Here is a 16165-nt window from a genome sequence, read left to right as displayed (position 1 = left end):
GGCCCTAAAAGAAGAAAGGGTCTCTCAATTTATGATCTGTTTTCTGCTCCAGCTGAGTATATTATAGTAGATTATGTGGCTAAGGATTGGCAAATGTATGGAGAAATAGCTGAGATGTCTCTGGGAAAATTCAAAAAATTCAAGAGCTGCGTTAGTCTAACCCTGAAGTCGGTCAAATAAGTATTGTTGCTTGCCCATGACCTGAGAACCCAAGCAACAACACAAAGCTGGCATGCGGACTCGGTAACTCGGACTAGAGCATGATTCGCAGAATCTGGATTGTTATTTCTACAAGAGTCCCTATTGCAAGAGGGAAATCTTTTGATGATAGTAATATTCACCATCTTTGGCATCATTTCAGGGCAAAATAAGCTTAGGCGAGGGAGGGTACTTACTATAAGCATCTTTACCGCTGCGAATATATCAGCTGTTTTCTGTATGGGAATCATCTCGGTGACACGTGAGGTGAACATATCGCGCGACATTTCTGGAGAACGTAAAAGGTTAGCAAACCTTTCAAAACAATACAAGTCGAAATATTGGCGGACTTTTAAATCCAAAAAGTAAAATTTAAGTAAAAGATGTATTTTTATCACTCGGATAAACTTCGTGTGCTCTTAAGGATAGAATGGTGATAATAAACGGTTCAACTGCTGGCCCTGTTGAATAATACTGGAATGTAAGCTAAAAAACTAATGACGTTAGGGGCTGTTAATCCATCAACTTTCAGGCATGTAACTTTTTATCCCTGTAGGAAGATTTATAATGCGTTATATAATGAAAATATATAACACTTCTAAAGAGTTAAGAAGACGTTCAGTTACAGGTGATTTTAAGTATTCTCCGAGAATGATAGCTATAAGAATTGATAAATTGAGAAGAATATAATAACCTACCTACGCAAATTGCTGTCAGAGCAATCATCACCAAAGATGTAATTCTTTAGAATTAAAGAATAATAGATGAACTATAAATAAGTTGACGGAATAAACGTCAAGCGGACTACTATTAGGGCTACAGTCTTCAAGTCATTGTCTAAGAAAAATGTTTATAAATTTAATAAATAATTTTTAAGACATTTACTAAGCATTAATCGAAGAAATATACAATAAATTCGTAATAAATGTTCAAAATAATTGTAATATAATTATTCAGAGCAAAATAGCAGTTCGCTTTTTGTGTAATTTTTCCTTTTTTGTTTGCCCACTATTAATATCATTTTATGTGAGTATTTTATGTTAAATCAATTGCAAAAATGCTGTAAAAAATTAATAAGCAATGCAACTTGTTTAGAAGGTAGATAGACATAAAGTATGCGGTTTAATTTTAGTAGTAATTGCAAAATTCTGGAAAACTTTAGCAAGTTCGGTGGCGAATAAAAAACGGAGTTTTAAATATCCTGTGTAAAATCGGATAGTAAAAGAAGATGTTTTGGATCATGTAACTAAGAATATTATCTTAGGGAGTACAAATCTTTATTAAGAAACGGGAATTTCCAGCACTACTGAAAATTCTAAACCTAAAGAATGGCTACCATATAAAATTCATCATATTCAAGATCTGAATAAGGATCATAATAATTCTGTTTGTGCAGTTAATGGTCAACGCAACGATAAAGAAAATCAAATATTTCTGCAGGCCGCAGCTTCATCGCATGTATATGCTTTACATATACAATATTTTCGGAATTAAATGTTTTGTTGTAGATGGATTGCTACAATGAGTGATATTGAATAGATTGCGAGATCTCCCGATTTTTCTCCCTTTAATTTATTTTTGTAGCAATATATAAGATTAACAATTTTTATTATCCAGCCGAAATCTGCGAATTTATCGAACCACAGCACTACTGAGTTTTAAAAAATACCACCCCGTTATTAATAATGATGTCCGAGAACCATTTGAACAGTTGCTATACTTTTAAATGGGCGTTGTTAAATGGTAGTTTAGAAAAAATAGCGGGCTGTTTTAAATAACATGTAATACTCTGGTAAAGGATGTATTACTATCATTCTCTCTATTTAAAGTGGATGCCGCCTCCGCTAAGGGACTGAAGTTACAGTGATTGATTTAATGTATAAATAGCTCCCACTGAAACTATACGGGTTCGAAGATAAATATTTAAATTATTACATACAATTCATTTTACCATAAAACAGGCTGGACTCCTTATTAATTTCGATGTAAAAGCTATGCCTTGGATGAATTAACTAACTTCTTCTTGATATGTTGGCGAGAATGCCATGATAAATGGCTAAAGTAAAACCTGCAGAGGGTATTATTTTTTAAGTTTTTTTCCTTTACATCTGACAAAATTAATTTATCAGGAAAAACTTTATTTATAGAAATTGAATATGAATTTTAATATTATATAGTTCTGAATTCTTAATATTGTATCTGTACATTGTCATCTTTAAGTAATTAAAAAAAAAACAAGATTTGTGTAGATACAAATATTGCACTAATGAATATTTTAATAAAATTAAGATTTTATTTAAAACATTTATTACCCAATAAGTTATTTTTAAGAAAATATATGCCATTTTTAAAAGATATGATTGTTATGAAAAGTATATTTCATTTTGGATTCTTCAGAAACAAATGCATCAACGATTAGTAGTAGAGTATACTTCTGTCTAAATAAGGATCACTTGGCAGTAAGAATTTATTGCGATTTTTCCAAAGCTTTCGACTGTGTACATCCTAATAACTTAATTAATGAGTTGCAGCACTACGAGTTCAGAGGAACATCTATCGAATGGTTGTAAATGTTAATATGACGACTACTTCTTGTAAGCCGATAGAATGTGGGATACCTCCAGGTTCAGTTCTAGGGCCTATTTTGTTTCTACTTTTTATAAATGACAAAATATGTCTCTTTGTCGACGATTGTTTTACTTGGAGCAACCCGAGTATTAAGAAACTGCATAGAACCTTTTGTACTTTATATCAGCACCTTAGCAATCGTTAAACCTACTAAGTTTTTGGGACTTACTCTAGATAAGTCTTTAATATAAAGAATTAAGCTCTGCAACCCTTGTACTTCGGTTTTCAGAGAGTTAAACTTGGCAATATCTAGATCAGTCTATTACTCCCTTTTCAAGTCGCATCTCCGATATGCCTTTGCATTCTGGGGTACGTGTTGTGCGACTCCATTTGAGCGTATTTTTAAAGCAGAAAAGAGCTGTTTATTATATGCTAAGACTAGGGAGTATGACTCCTTGTCAAGATATCTTTAAAAAATATGAATTTTTTCTTCTTTAGTCATATTTGAATCCATTTGCGGAATTCTTGAACATGTATAAGGAATTCCACAAAGGCCATCTCACAATTACCCATTTAGGACCATGATCTTTATCTTCCAACCCCACGGACAGAATTAGGTAAAAGGTTTATAATGTATAATCCTAACAAAATTTACTTTGTTTGGATTATGCATTGAAATTACATTTGCTAGAGAGAACATTATATGCCGTAAACGATTTTTTTATTTAATAATTTTATAGGACGTTATAAATATTATTTTATTTAAGTTTTTGAGTTTTTTCTATTTGCGCTACGACTATGTGCTATAATTATGTTTTGTATTTTATTGTAAAAAGATTTATGTGATTATGTGTTCTCTGTGCTGTGTTTTTGTGCTTGTTTTTTGGAATGTTTTTTTATTTGCTTTATCTATAACATTTTTTTGGATACTAAAGCAAATTAATTGAATTTAGATTTCTCGTTTTGAACAGCATTGATCTCTTACTCAACGAAACAATGAATCTGATACCCATCAAATATCACCCCTCAGTATGTTAAATACCATTGACATGCGAATTTTACATGTAATTTTTTCAGACCGATGACTCCTACAGCAAACTTCTTACATCAAAATTCAATGATTGCATTTTCTAGACATTGACCCTTTAACATACGTAATAGATATCCAGGACGTTTTTCTAATATTACGAAAAAATTAAGAGGCGTGTTACTTGGACGAAATCAAGGAAAAAAGTTTTTATGAACATAATATGTTCAAGACGTCTTAGATTTTACGCTACAGGGTAGTAAAACTAACTTGAGTCTACGTAGCAGTTGCTTCTGTCCACTGGCGTATGGATAGGCAACACCAATTAACCCGGTGTGTTACGGGTTGTTAAACATTAGATATATTTCGACGATGCATACGTTCGTATACATACACGTTAACCTAAGCCGTTATTTGACAGTTCCCAAAAAGTGTTTTCCGGAATCGTTTTGTGATGAGATACGAACGAATTAGATTGGCAATTTCTTGCGACTTTAAAACTATTTTATTAGAAAATAGTTTCAATCCTTTTTCAACGGTTTACGATAAAAATTTAGGTTGGGTCCTATCTTCTTATTTTTCTTTAATATTCAAGGGGGAGGGATTATAAAATTACATTATTTTTATAAATTAAATGGGGTAAAAATTAAAATACTAATAGGTATACATAAATTTATTTTTTATAAAATCTAAAAAAAAATATTATAACAATTAGAAACTTTTTACTTATTTTTACAATAAAAGATTTGGGAAAATCATTTAGTCCGATGGTTTTTTTAAAGTTTCTTTTTTTTATTTTTTTGCTTATTCTTAGTAGAAATATTTTCTCGCTGTGCTTTATCGATATGCCATGTACAGAATAACCTTGTACAGAAAAATGGTAAATATGTATTTTAGTATATTATCAATAACGTTTTTTTGCTACCTTTTCTCTGGTTACCCCATTATTTCATGCCAGGCATTGAAATATGCCTCGGCCATATCAGACATAAATGATTTGCACTTAGGACACCAACGCGTTTTTGTACCCCAATAAAAAATATTTTCAATACTTCATGATCTAAACGATTCGATATTAAAAAAGCACAAGGAAACCCTTCATGAAGCTCATCCATCACCATAAATGTATGAAGTTCAAAATCATAGGCGTTGGTACCATGGGTTCCATCTATGCAAATTATATCATTTCCATATTTTTTTAACATTCTGAGGGTCTGTCATGATTATTAAGATGAAATCCTCATATTTAAATGGAAGATATTCAGTCAAGCCCAAGTGGCTTATAAAATAAATCATAGTCTCCTTGTTCTCGCATTAAATTTACCCAAGCCTCTACACTGATAGCATCACTTTTATGCCAAGTTGGTGAATGTGAAAGTTTATAAGATTGTTCAATATAAAATAGGCCTTTTTGGTGCACAAATGTATCCATTGCAAATTTGAATTGACCACTGAATCTCGTATTCCATTCAATATCATATCAAAAGGAATTTTTTGTGCAATCTTTTTTGCCAACTCTTCTCTCTCATTTATGTTTAATGTTATATAAGTAAAGTCATATGTGCTCCACATGAGTTTTAATATACTATGCAGTGCAACTACCTGTAATTATAAATTATTTTATTATATTTAGGTGATTGGATTGCATGGTTACATAGATTAGAAAATTATACTTACCATCAATATTAGTTAATAAATTTATAGATGAAGAACAAAATGCATTGATTTTTTGCTGCCTTGAAGCTTTAAATGCTTTTTTCTAGTTCCACAGATAGATGGTGTATAGTTTCCTGAGCAAGAACACACATATTTGGTCTGGACATATTTTTTTGATGAATTAGAGAAATTTTTGCAAAACTGTGTTTTGTATTGTTCTTCAATCCTATTCTTTTAGTCAGAAAATTAACAGACACTGAAAAAAATTTAAGTTTCTCTGTCACAATATTTATATCATGACTGTTATCATGAATGCTTAAACATCTGTGTTAATGGTATGCTTTGTGTACACATAGCACATGTTTTTACTTTGACATTTCGTGTTTCTTTGGGATATAATTTCTTAAAAGATTTAGCATGAAAACGTTTCACATGCGATTTAAGGTTATTATTTTTAGTAAAAAATTTATTACAGAACTGACATGAAATTTCACTTTCTTAAGATTCGGGTGTTTTCGTTTTACATGTATTTTTAGAATGCCTTTTCTCGTAAAGATTTGATAGCACAAAACGCAAGTAATTTCCATAATTACAACAGGGAAAATATATCAGTATTCACATTTACAGGTAGTCTATAACTAAGCTTAATATTGCTCACACTAGGTAGTAAATTAGTTAATTATTAAACAACCCAATAAAATAATATCAACATAAATTACTATTGTGTCAACGTCAGGCAACTCAAACTTCTGTCTGTCATACAATACGCAACGCGCCGATGTAATCGGAGTTGTCTATTCATACCCGGTGGAAAGAAGCAACCGCTGCGTAGACTCTAGTGTAAAACTACAGGTTAAAAGAAAAAACTTCCTTCCTTTATCCGAAAAAACGTTTTTCAATTGTTTAAATTTTTAATTAATTTTGGAGTATTTTGTACATAAAATAAACTTTAAATTGCTTAATAAAAAAATATTAATCTGCGGATATAAAAATACAATAATGTTATAACTTTACTTGGCCACAATACATAAAAGACGCCTCTGTTCAATTTTTAAATAGATCCACGGTAAAAGACCTTACAATTTGGTCAAATTAGCCAATTACCACTGTCTGACGTGATGTTTAATAATCAAAGTATAAATTTAACTTTCATACTTTGGCCTCTCTAAAAGCAATTACTTTAGTTGCCTGTCATTTATCTCTCGGACAAAAAATATATTTACTAAAAAATTGCTAATTTTCGGTGACGAAATGTGACGATGTGAGGAGTTAAACCAAGTAGCACCTTTATGGTAGCTAACAGCTCTTTTCTCCTTCTGGTGAACATTGATGGAAATTTCTTCCTTTCAATTTCCAGTACCTTTTGGAAGAGCGAGAAAGTTTTAACTTCATTGCCTTTCTTGACTAGCATTATGTATGGCATATGCCTCTATATGAACAATGCATTAAAGGGTTTAATATAGAGTCTGAAGAGTCAGGGGGAAGAACGGTGAAAGTGTATTTAACGAAAAATAAAGTATTCAATGCATAACGATGCTTATAGCCTCTATTTTGTCGGGTTACAGTATAAGAAGAAACAAAGATGACAGTCCAAAGTTATAATCGAAATGAAATTAGATATACTAGGAAAGAACGCTGAAAGTCCATGCTTCAGCGGAAAAAATGCTGAGAGTCCCATATGGATTGAATGGCGCCTTTAAAAATATTACTTCATAATATTATAAAAATATCACTTTCAAATCAGTGCGACTGTGTTGTTGTGAGTGATAAATGATAAATATTGTAAACACGTGCATTTTTGAGGTTATGGAGAATAGTTTGCCTAGCGCTCTGACGAAAAAACGAAGGAAAGATGGACGTATTTGTGATGCTACAAAGAAACTTCGCTTGATTGTAAGTGTAAGAATTTGAAATATTTTTATGTTGTAAACGAGGAACGCGTCGTATAATTTTGCGTGAATTCAATAATTCTTTATCATCATACAATGAGCAGAACTCGTATCTTGCCGGACTAATTTCCGTAGTGCCCATTCAGCGACGACGACCCCGTAAACCGCAAAATGAAGTCACTAAGTTTAATCAGTCATCATACAAATATAGAGTTAGAGTCTTGGGGCAAGACGGTGTCACTTCTGATGTTCAGATATGCTTCAAAGTGTTCCTGTCAATTCACGGAATAAGTGGGCAGCGTGTCCAAACAATTCAAAGGTCATTAAAAATGACAGGTGTTTCTCCAGTTGACAACAGAGGTAAGCACAGAAATAGAAAGCATGCTCTGTCCAAGGAAACAATTGCGTGTGTAAAGCAGCACATCTCGTCTTTCAAATCCCGTAGCAGCCATTACAGCTTAAGTAAGTCCAAGAAAACGTATCTATCGGAGGACCTAAATGTTGCAAAAAATGCATAAACTGTTTAAATAAAAACATCATGATATGAAATTATCTTACGACAGCTATCGAAAAATTTTTAACAAGAACGTCAACATTAGTTTTGGGTACCCTCATTCAGATACCTGTTCTTTCTGTGACGAGATAAACGTCAAAATACAAAATCTTCAATCAAAACTCTCAAAGACGGAAAAAAGTACTGCTGAAATTCTCAGAGAAGTGAAGAAACTGCAACTAGATAAAGATATTCATTTGAGGAAAGCAGATACCTTATACAAAAGGAAAACAGCTGCGAAGAATGAGAGTAGAAAGATAATGGAAATGGAATCAATATGCATCGATTATGCTAAGAACTTGCCAGTTCCAAACATTTCCACAAATGACGTGTATTATTGCCGTCAATTGTCAATTTACACATTTATTATTCACATTTTATCGGATAATCAAGCTCTATACGTATCCAGAAATAATAGGCAAAAAGGGAAGTTCGGATGTTTGTTCGTTATTGCATCATATGCTAATCATCTAAATCAGCAAACGAGGAAACTAAACATTTTCTGTGACTCTTGCCCAGGACAAAATAAAAACTGTACTATGTTTAGATACTTGCATTATGTTATACATTTCCAGAAACGTTTGGAATTTATTCAAATTACATTTCCGATTCGAGGCCATTCATATATGGAGTGCGATAAGGACTTCGCCGCAGTGAATCAAAAGCATAGAGCAGAAATACCGCAAGACTGGATAGAGGCTTTCGAGTCAAGTCGGAATAAACCATCGCCCTTTAAAACTGAAAATGTTCAACAACACTTTTTCCGGCAATGGGAAGTGCTTCTAAATACATTTTACAAAAAAAAATGTCCCTTTCCAACTAGAGTTATTAGGGAAATAAAATTTTCAAAGCAAAATCCAAGGCTTGTGTATTTTCGGACAACATTCAGCGGGGAGTGGCAGTCAGCTGATATCGTCGGAAAACCATTGGTGCCAAACAATAGGGTAGAGTTTGAATTACCTGGAATTTCTTATGAAGGTATAAATTTGTATGCATTTTCCGATGAGATTTTACCTTATCCAGTTTGTCTTGTTTCAGGTCTACTCCCTTTATTAGGTGCTAAGTTCAAAGATCCAACTAAGCTTGCAAGATTTTGTGGAGAATCGGCACAGGAGTACATTTGCAGCCTGCCACACAATTAAGAATTTATATTTTATTTCGCAGTCTCGATTTTGTCACCAAACAATAAAGATTTATTTTGTAAAATTGAGCTTTTATTGAAAAACCATATAAGTTCTTGATAATAAGAGGAAATATCGATGAAAGTCACTGGACCCTCATCTTTCTTTCTCAGTTTTTTGCGATCTCTGCTAGAATTTTTTGTTTTTTATTGTTCTAGAGCCTTACAATTTTTTTTTCGGGTAGTAACGCCGTTGAACTACCCAATAGTACATATTTATTCATTGAATAGTTTTAACGCTAAATATAGAATGGTTTCAAACTTAATTTTATCGATATTTCGATTTTATGTTTCTTAGACTTTCATCCTTATTCCCCCTGGCTCTTCATCTGTAATCATTAATAATGATTGTTGGAATAGGGCAAAGATATTAAGTTATTAATAAAGTTTTTTTTAATAGTGATAAGGTATATTATATTAGTTATTTCTGAGTAAATATTAAAGATTTGAGTTTTGATATAACATCTTAAATATAAAGATAAAAATCCGACAAAGATTCCTTTACTTTCCTCTTGTTTCATCAAGATACTAAATGATGCTTTAATGGTATTCGCAAGAAATATATGATTTATGTTATATATTATGGCCCTGAATAAATAAATCGGAAAGGACTCTAGCGGTTAATTTTAATTAGGTTTAATTAACGTAAATATTGTTTAATGTCTCGATAATTTTCTTTAATTAGTTTAATGATTATGCCCCCTGTACTGCTATTACTTTATAGACTTTTTGCAGGTACATAAATCTAGTAAAGAAAGAATTAGTTAAACAAACAATCAGTTCAAACTTTAATTAGAACACATTTCCAATATTTGAAAAGCTCTTATTTCATTAACAAGTGGATGTTAAAAAATCTTTTTTAGCCAAACTTTTATCTTTAAAACATTTATTTAAAATTTTCAGCGCATTTGCCAACCTAGAATTAAGAGGCAAATTGACAAGTAATAAGGTACATACATCCAGTACTTCGCGTAATATGAAATCATTAAGAACAGAGTTCTCTACGAAGTAAAAATAGTAGGTCTCTTCTTGGCAGAAGATTTTTTGTGTTTTAATTACATGTATTTCCATTTTATGTGTTATTTCTAGGTAAGAATAAGATTTCAACGTTAAATAAAGTAATTACAAAAATACAGATTTTTCAGACATTGAATTTATTCATTTGAGATTTTTTTTCAATTGCGTGTTTTGTATATATATATTAACAATTTTACGAAATTGATGACTTGATGTAGGCATAATATACAATATCTCTAAAGTAAGATTTTTTTAATTCCTATTTTTTTGAATTTTAGAATTAAAATTAAAAACGAATAACTAAATTAATAAGGCCTTTACGTATAGTATAAAGTTGCTTAAAAACGAGACTTGAAAAAAAGTTCACTGAGCACAAAAGTGCGCTGAATCAATGAATAGGAAAATATATAATATATGAACAGCGTAATGATGTATTGTACATCAGTTTTGGGGTCTTTGTAGAACTCAATTATCTCAATCGTTAAGTTAACGTTTGATCTTTATTGACTGAATTAAAGCTACTAGTTTTTATAAAATCTATTTATCTGCAATTACTATAAACGCGGAACATATATTAATTATTTAATAATGAGTAAAATAAATTATTAAATAAAATTATTAACATTAAATTAATATTTTGCGTTTATTGTTTAAAATATGGTTATTCTATATTTCACTGGACATGTTATTAACTAATAAACCGTAATCGAAATTGTGATCAGCGATTCATAGTAGCGATTCACCCAATTTAAAAATGAATAACTGCCAATATTGTTTTACGTACAAAATTATTTTACTATCCGTCTTAAGCCTCGTCTACACGTATACTTAATCGGTAGTTTTGCATAATTTGGAAAAACCGACCAAAACCTTCAAAAATCTTTCCAAAATAATAATGGAAAAACCAAACTTAACGATAACTATTCTATGAGTTTAAAAATAAAGTTTCTGAATTTTAAACATTTTTATATTACACATATTTATGTTATTAAAAAGTTGATTTATCTTTTGGGACTGGTGGAAGTTTTGTTTTCGTTAGTATCGGATTTGCCAAACAAAACTATGAATAGAGGCCAATTTAGATGATGTAGATGAAAGGAATGCGGTTTGACGAACACGCAAAAGACAAAATATCGATATGCAAAAGCTTTACGCACAAACAAAACGGCAGACAAGAAGTTGAGTGGTCGCTCGTCAGTCTATTCCGTCCAATGTATGTTTTCTCTTTGCTGTGTATTTGACGCTCTGATTGACACGAATGGACAGAACGGCTTGAACAGAAGAGAGATAGAGAATTTAAAAAAAGGAAAATGTGGAGAAATATCAGCTCTGGATAAGGTTAGATAAAAAAAGTGAATATTCTATTAGCAGTTCTACTCCTTAAAACTTAAAAATAATTGTTCAGTAGGGACTGGAGAATGATTTAAAATATATGTTACAGATTTTTACCTTTATCGGTAGACATTTTGATTGGAGTGGTCATCCACGTAAAACCCTGTCGAGTTACTAGACAGGTGTTTTTTTTTAGCGGCCTCCTATAAACGATGAATTCCGTACCATCACAAAATACTTTTTTACGTATCATGCTAAGCTTTAAAATATTAAAGCTTATAAAAATTAATGTTTGTAAATTTTTATCCCAAACGAGACAACATTCTTTTGCAAATTGGGCCTTACGTTTTCGTTTAGTATTGACTATCTGAGCAGTATCTTTTATTTGAGTTTTACTTATTTTACAATGTATAATTTCCCCAACGCATATAAAGCGCCACATTAAATACAGGGTTAGTCGGGAGGAACGCACCAACCTACAGGTCAATTTTTCGTAAAAGGAACTGCTTCGCGATTATATAAAACCGATAGCGCAAGTTGCGTGAAACAGGCCTTAACAAGAAAATGACATTACAAACCATCATAATGAAACTGAAAAGATTATAAATAAACACAAAAAAAAATCCTAATTAACCTAAAAAAGAACAAAACTAAAACTAAAAAGGGCAGAAACAAAAATGGCAAAGCAATTTGGCTGGCAGGCGACGGAAGGCAACAAGAATTTGGCCCGCTTATCTTTGGTCTTAGTTAATTTTGCAGTTTATATTAAACATACTACTAGGCATCTCTTTGGGAGTCAAGAAGAATTTGCTTAACCTTGGTGTAAAATTTATTTTCTTATTAAGTGACAACTCTTTAATATTATTTGGCAAGTTATTCCACATTGTAACTCCGACAACTGAAAATAACTTATGGAAGTTACTTGTACTATGTTGAGGTATCCTAAAACTTCCAACATTACGAGTATTGTGTAAATGCGAGAGAGTAGCAAAAAACTACTAAATAAGGGGGTTGACCCGATTTTATTATTTTATATATAAAGGCATATATGTGTAATTTTCTTGTGTGTCATATGCTCCCGATAGGCAGCGCCAGGAGAAAATCTTACACAGCTATTTTGCAATTTTTGTATAGATATAGAAAGCTCAGATTTTATAGAATTAGAATATACGATATCACCGTAGTCGAGTAAGGAAAGAATAATACAATTGCAGATATAATATTTAGTTTTACTCTTTAAGACATTTTTGAATCTGTACAGATTTCTGAGACGCATATAACCTATATTTACTGTATTCTTAATATGTGTCTCAAAATAAAGGTTAGAATCTAAAGCCAATCCTTATATTTTCACTTCATTTACAACTGTAATTTTTTCTCCATTAATCTCAATATTTATATGTCTGTATAGGTGTCTCAGAATTCCTGAATTACAGCCTTATAAAATGATGTTAGATTTAGCAAGGTTAATTTTTAAGTTATGCTCATTGGAATAATTAAATGTTAAGTATATCCGATTTAATTTTTTGCTCAGAAATATTAAAATTTCTTAAATTTTAATTATACGCCCGACGTTGGGCGCCATCTTGTTATGACAAAAATAATAGTCCGGCAAAACAACCCGGTTTACAGGGACTATTTCTAGGGAGTTGAGTTTGTTCGATAGTCTTGATTTAAAAGTTCTAAACAACAAGAATAACTCCCTAGATCTGATCAGAAACAGAAACCCTGTTAAATTTAAATGATAAAAAAAAGAACCTATCAGGCCGGCTTCGTGGGTTCTCTGTCAGTTGTCTCAGTCACACTCACTCACTCAGTAGTAAAACACCTTAATTTAACTTTAATAGGGCGTTTATTAAAGTTGTAAGGAAAACAAAATCTACATGGAAAGTAAATATACATGATGGTATTAAAAATGGAAGCAAAAATTAATAAAAAAATATTAGTTTATAACCTAAAGGTACCTGAATTCGTCAGTGATCACTTTGGAAGCATTACATAATAAAGTGTTACATTGAATTGTTTTAATTTACATAATGATAAAATAAATATAACTTAAGTTTTAAAGATTAAAATGAGAAGGTGATAAAAATAATAAATTCATGTTAAATCATACGACAAAGGAATCAAAAGAATATGATTAAGATCAATTAAAGAGGATAAGAAAAAGACTAGTAAGCTTACGAGTCAAGTTCCATGGTGTTCTTCTTTCAGGGGCGAGAGCCCACGATGGGTTATTTCTCACCACATAGGCCTTAAGGCATGATGTGGGTTGACGGGGCTAAGGGCGGCGAAATTATCTGCTTTTTGGCTTCAAGGCGAAATCCTCATCACTACTGGGTCATGGCTGGCGGTTTACAAATTCATATTCAAGAAGCCCTAAGAGATTTCTCAATGGAAACACGGTACACCAAATAAAATGTCACCAACTGTGAAAACTACTTACGAAGTTTCAAGAGGCATCGAACCACTAAGAACCATCCTGCTTCAAAAAATATTTCATTGAAAATGAAGGAACACTAATGAATTTTAGTTTTTAGTATTAATTTAGCTAAAAATGTGCTGGCGAAGAGAGATGATACTAGATTTATTTCACGACACGATTAATCTCTCTCCGCCACAGCGGACAGCAAGGTTCACCTTTGACAGAAGCAAGAGCTGGAAAGATCCCCCAAATGCGTCGCGGAATTGCTTAAGTAGCAAGCAGTCCAAAAGACGTTTGGGCGCAAGACCGGAGATTGAGAAACTTCGCTCGTTACTTTATAGGTTTAGCCGCTATGGGCCCAACCAAAACCCATCCATAGATCACTAATAAGAAAACCATAGAGTGCCTAGTAGAAAGTACAAATACGGGTTAAAGTGGAGATAACGTTGATAGTGGTTCAATGAAAAACATTGGCGAATTCCATTAAAAATCGAAGGCAATTGTACTTATGGTGGGTGTCTCAGTCAGCAGTCTCGTACTTATAAAGTTTTGAAAGAAAGATTTATAACAAGGTCATTTTTAAATATTTTAACCAAATGAATAAAAGTAAGTGTCCATTACGTCACGTAATGGACATAATATGACGTATCTAGGATGTTTACACGACTCTTGTGATTGTGACTTTTTTGTGTAGTAAAATGTATTTGAGAGAAAAAATAACTCATTTATAAAAACTGAATATATATTGATTATAAAAAAATATATAAAAAAATTAATGTTTAAATGCCAAAAAAACATCATTTGTTCTTCCCAACTATTCTGAAATACAGTCTTCAATTTTCTTTGTGCTTCCAATCCCTGCTTGTACTGCTGCGCCTTAAAATTATATTTTGAAATAAGCAAATTATCAAACAAGTAATTCATTACTACTAAAATGAATAAATATGCTGTTACCATGAATTAGGCTAGATCGTAGTAGATCCTTTCTATCACTGAGTAAAAAGTAAAACTAAATTTAAATATAATAAGAAAATGTTATTATAAGCCGAATTGTGATAAGTCCTAAATTCACAGAAGTGTAAACTTTTATTACAAAGGGAGAACCCACGCCATGACGCCAATACTGCCAAACAGACTGAAAGAATAAGAAGAGCGTTCGTTCTGGCATGTCGCTTGTCTTAAACACGGTCAACAGTGTCAACTCCCTCATCTTGCCAATTACTTATTTGACAGTCAGTGGGGACAACAAAAACACTGGGTTGCTTTTGCGAACGATGATCTTGACAATTTTGTTATATTATTATGACAAATAGGTACAAAGAGTACATTATCTATAGTTTTTAGATATTTTGAAAATCCTGTACCTAATTACTTTTTGACCAAATCAACATGTAAATTAATTAAATTAATAGAGTATGTCAGTCCTTTGGAAAGAGGGAATCTGGATTTGACAGTTGTTGTCTCATTCATACCGAATTTGTTGACTTTATTTATCAAAGCAAAGAAGCATGCAAATAGTTTTTTTTGTTTACACTGTAATGAATTTAGAAATATTGAAAATAAAACTTACAAGTATTTAAAAATACGTATATTTAAAAAAGAACTCCTTCCTTGCATATAGTTTATTACTAATATATTGACAAAAAATTATGTTTTTTTTTATTCTTCTATAATCCATAGGCGCTAAAACATTTTCTATTTATATGTAGGTTTATGTACATACGTCCGCAAGACGTAAGTAATGTATGTACGAATGAGCTACGTATCCAAAAGTACGTACCGTCAAATGGGGAAACATTAACCCTTTGCGGACAATTTTGGCCCACATTAAGAAAAAAGATTATTTTAAAAATAGCACCGAAAAAGTAACAACTCTATTATGTAAACTCCAGTCGATAGAGGGCGTTTTTGTACTTTCATTAACAGCCGCCCGACGGCGACCGCGTGTTTTTCAGTCGAAAGGTGATCTTGAAGCCGATAGGTCGATTTTTATTCAATAACTTACGCATTAAAACTTTGATCGGCACCAATTGTTAGGAAAGTTCTAGTATCTCGGTAAGTATATTGGCGTTATAGTTGACTATAAAATAGAGCGTAATATATTTGTTATTATATTATTAACTCTCCTTTTGTTGTTGTCCTGGATAATATGATTTAGGGTAACTTTGGCCCATATTTAGGGGTAACATTGGCCCGCGAGCCAATGTTACCGCAACAACTAGAAACAAATATTTTACAATCATATTTTTTTTCAGGAAGGTTAGTAATGCCTTGACACCCAAAAAAACGCCTTGGGTCACGATCCTATGCAAATTATACG

The sequence above is a fragment of the Anthonomus grandis genome, chromosome 22 (genome assembly GCF_022605725.1).
Source record: "Anthonomus grandis grandis chromosome 22, icAntGran1.3, whole genome shotgun sequence".
NCBI classification, from domain to species: domain Eukaryota; kingdom Metazoa; phylum Arthropoda; class Insecta; order Coleoptera; family Curculionidae; genus Anthonomus; species Anthonomus grandis.
Note: the sequence above shows the minus strand (reverse complement) of the source record.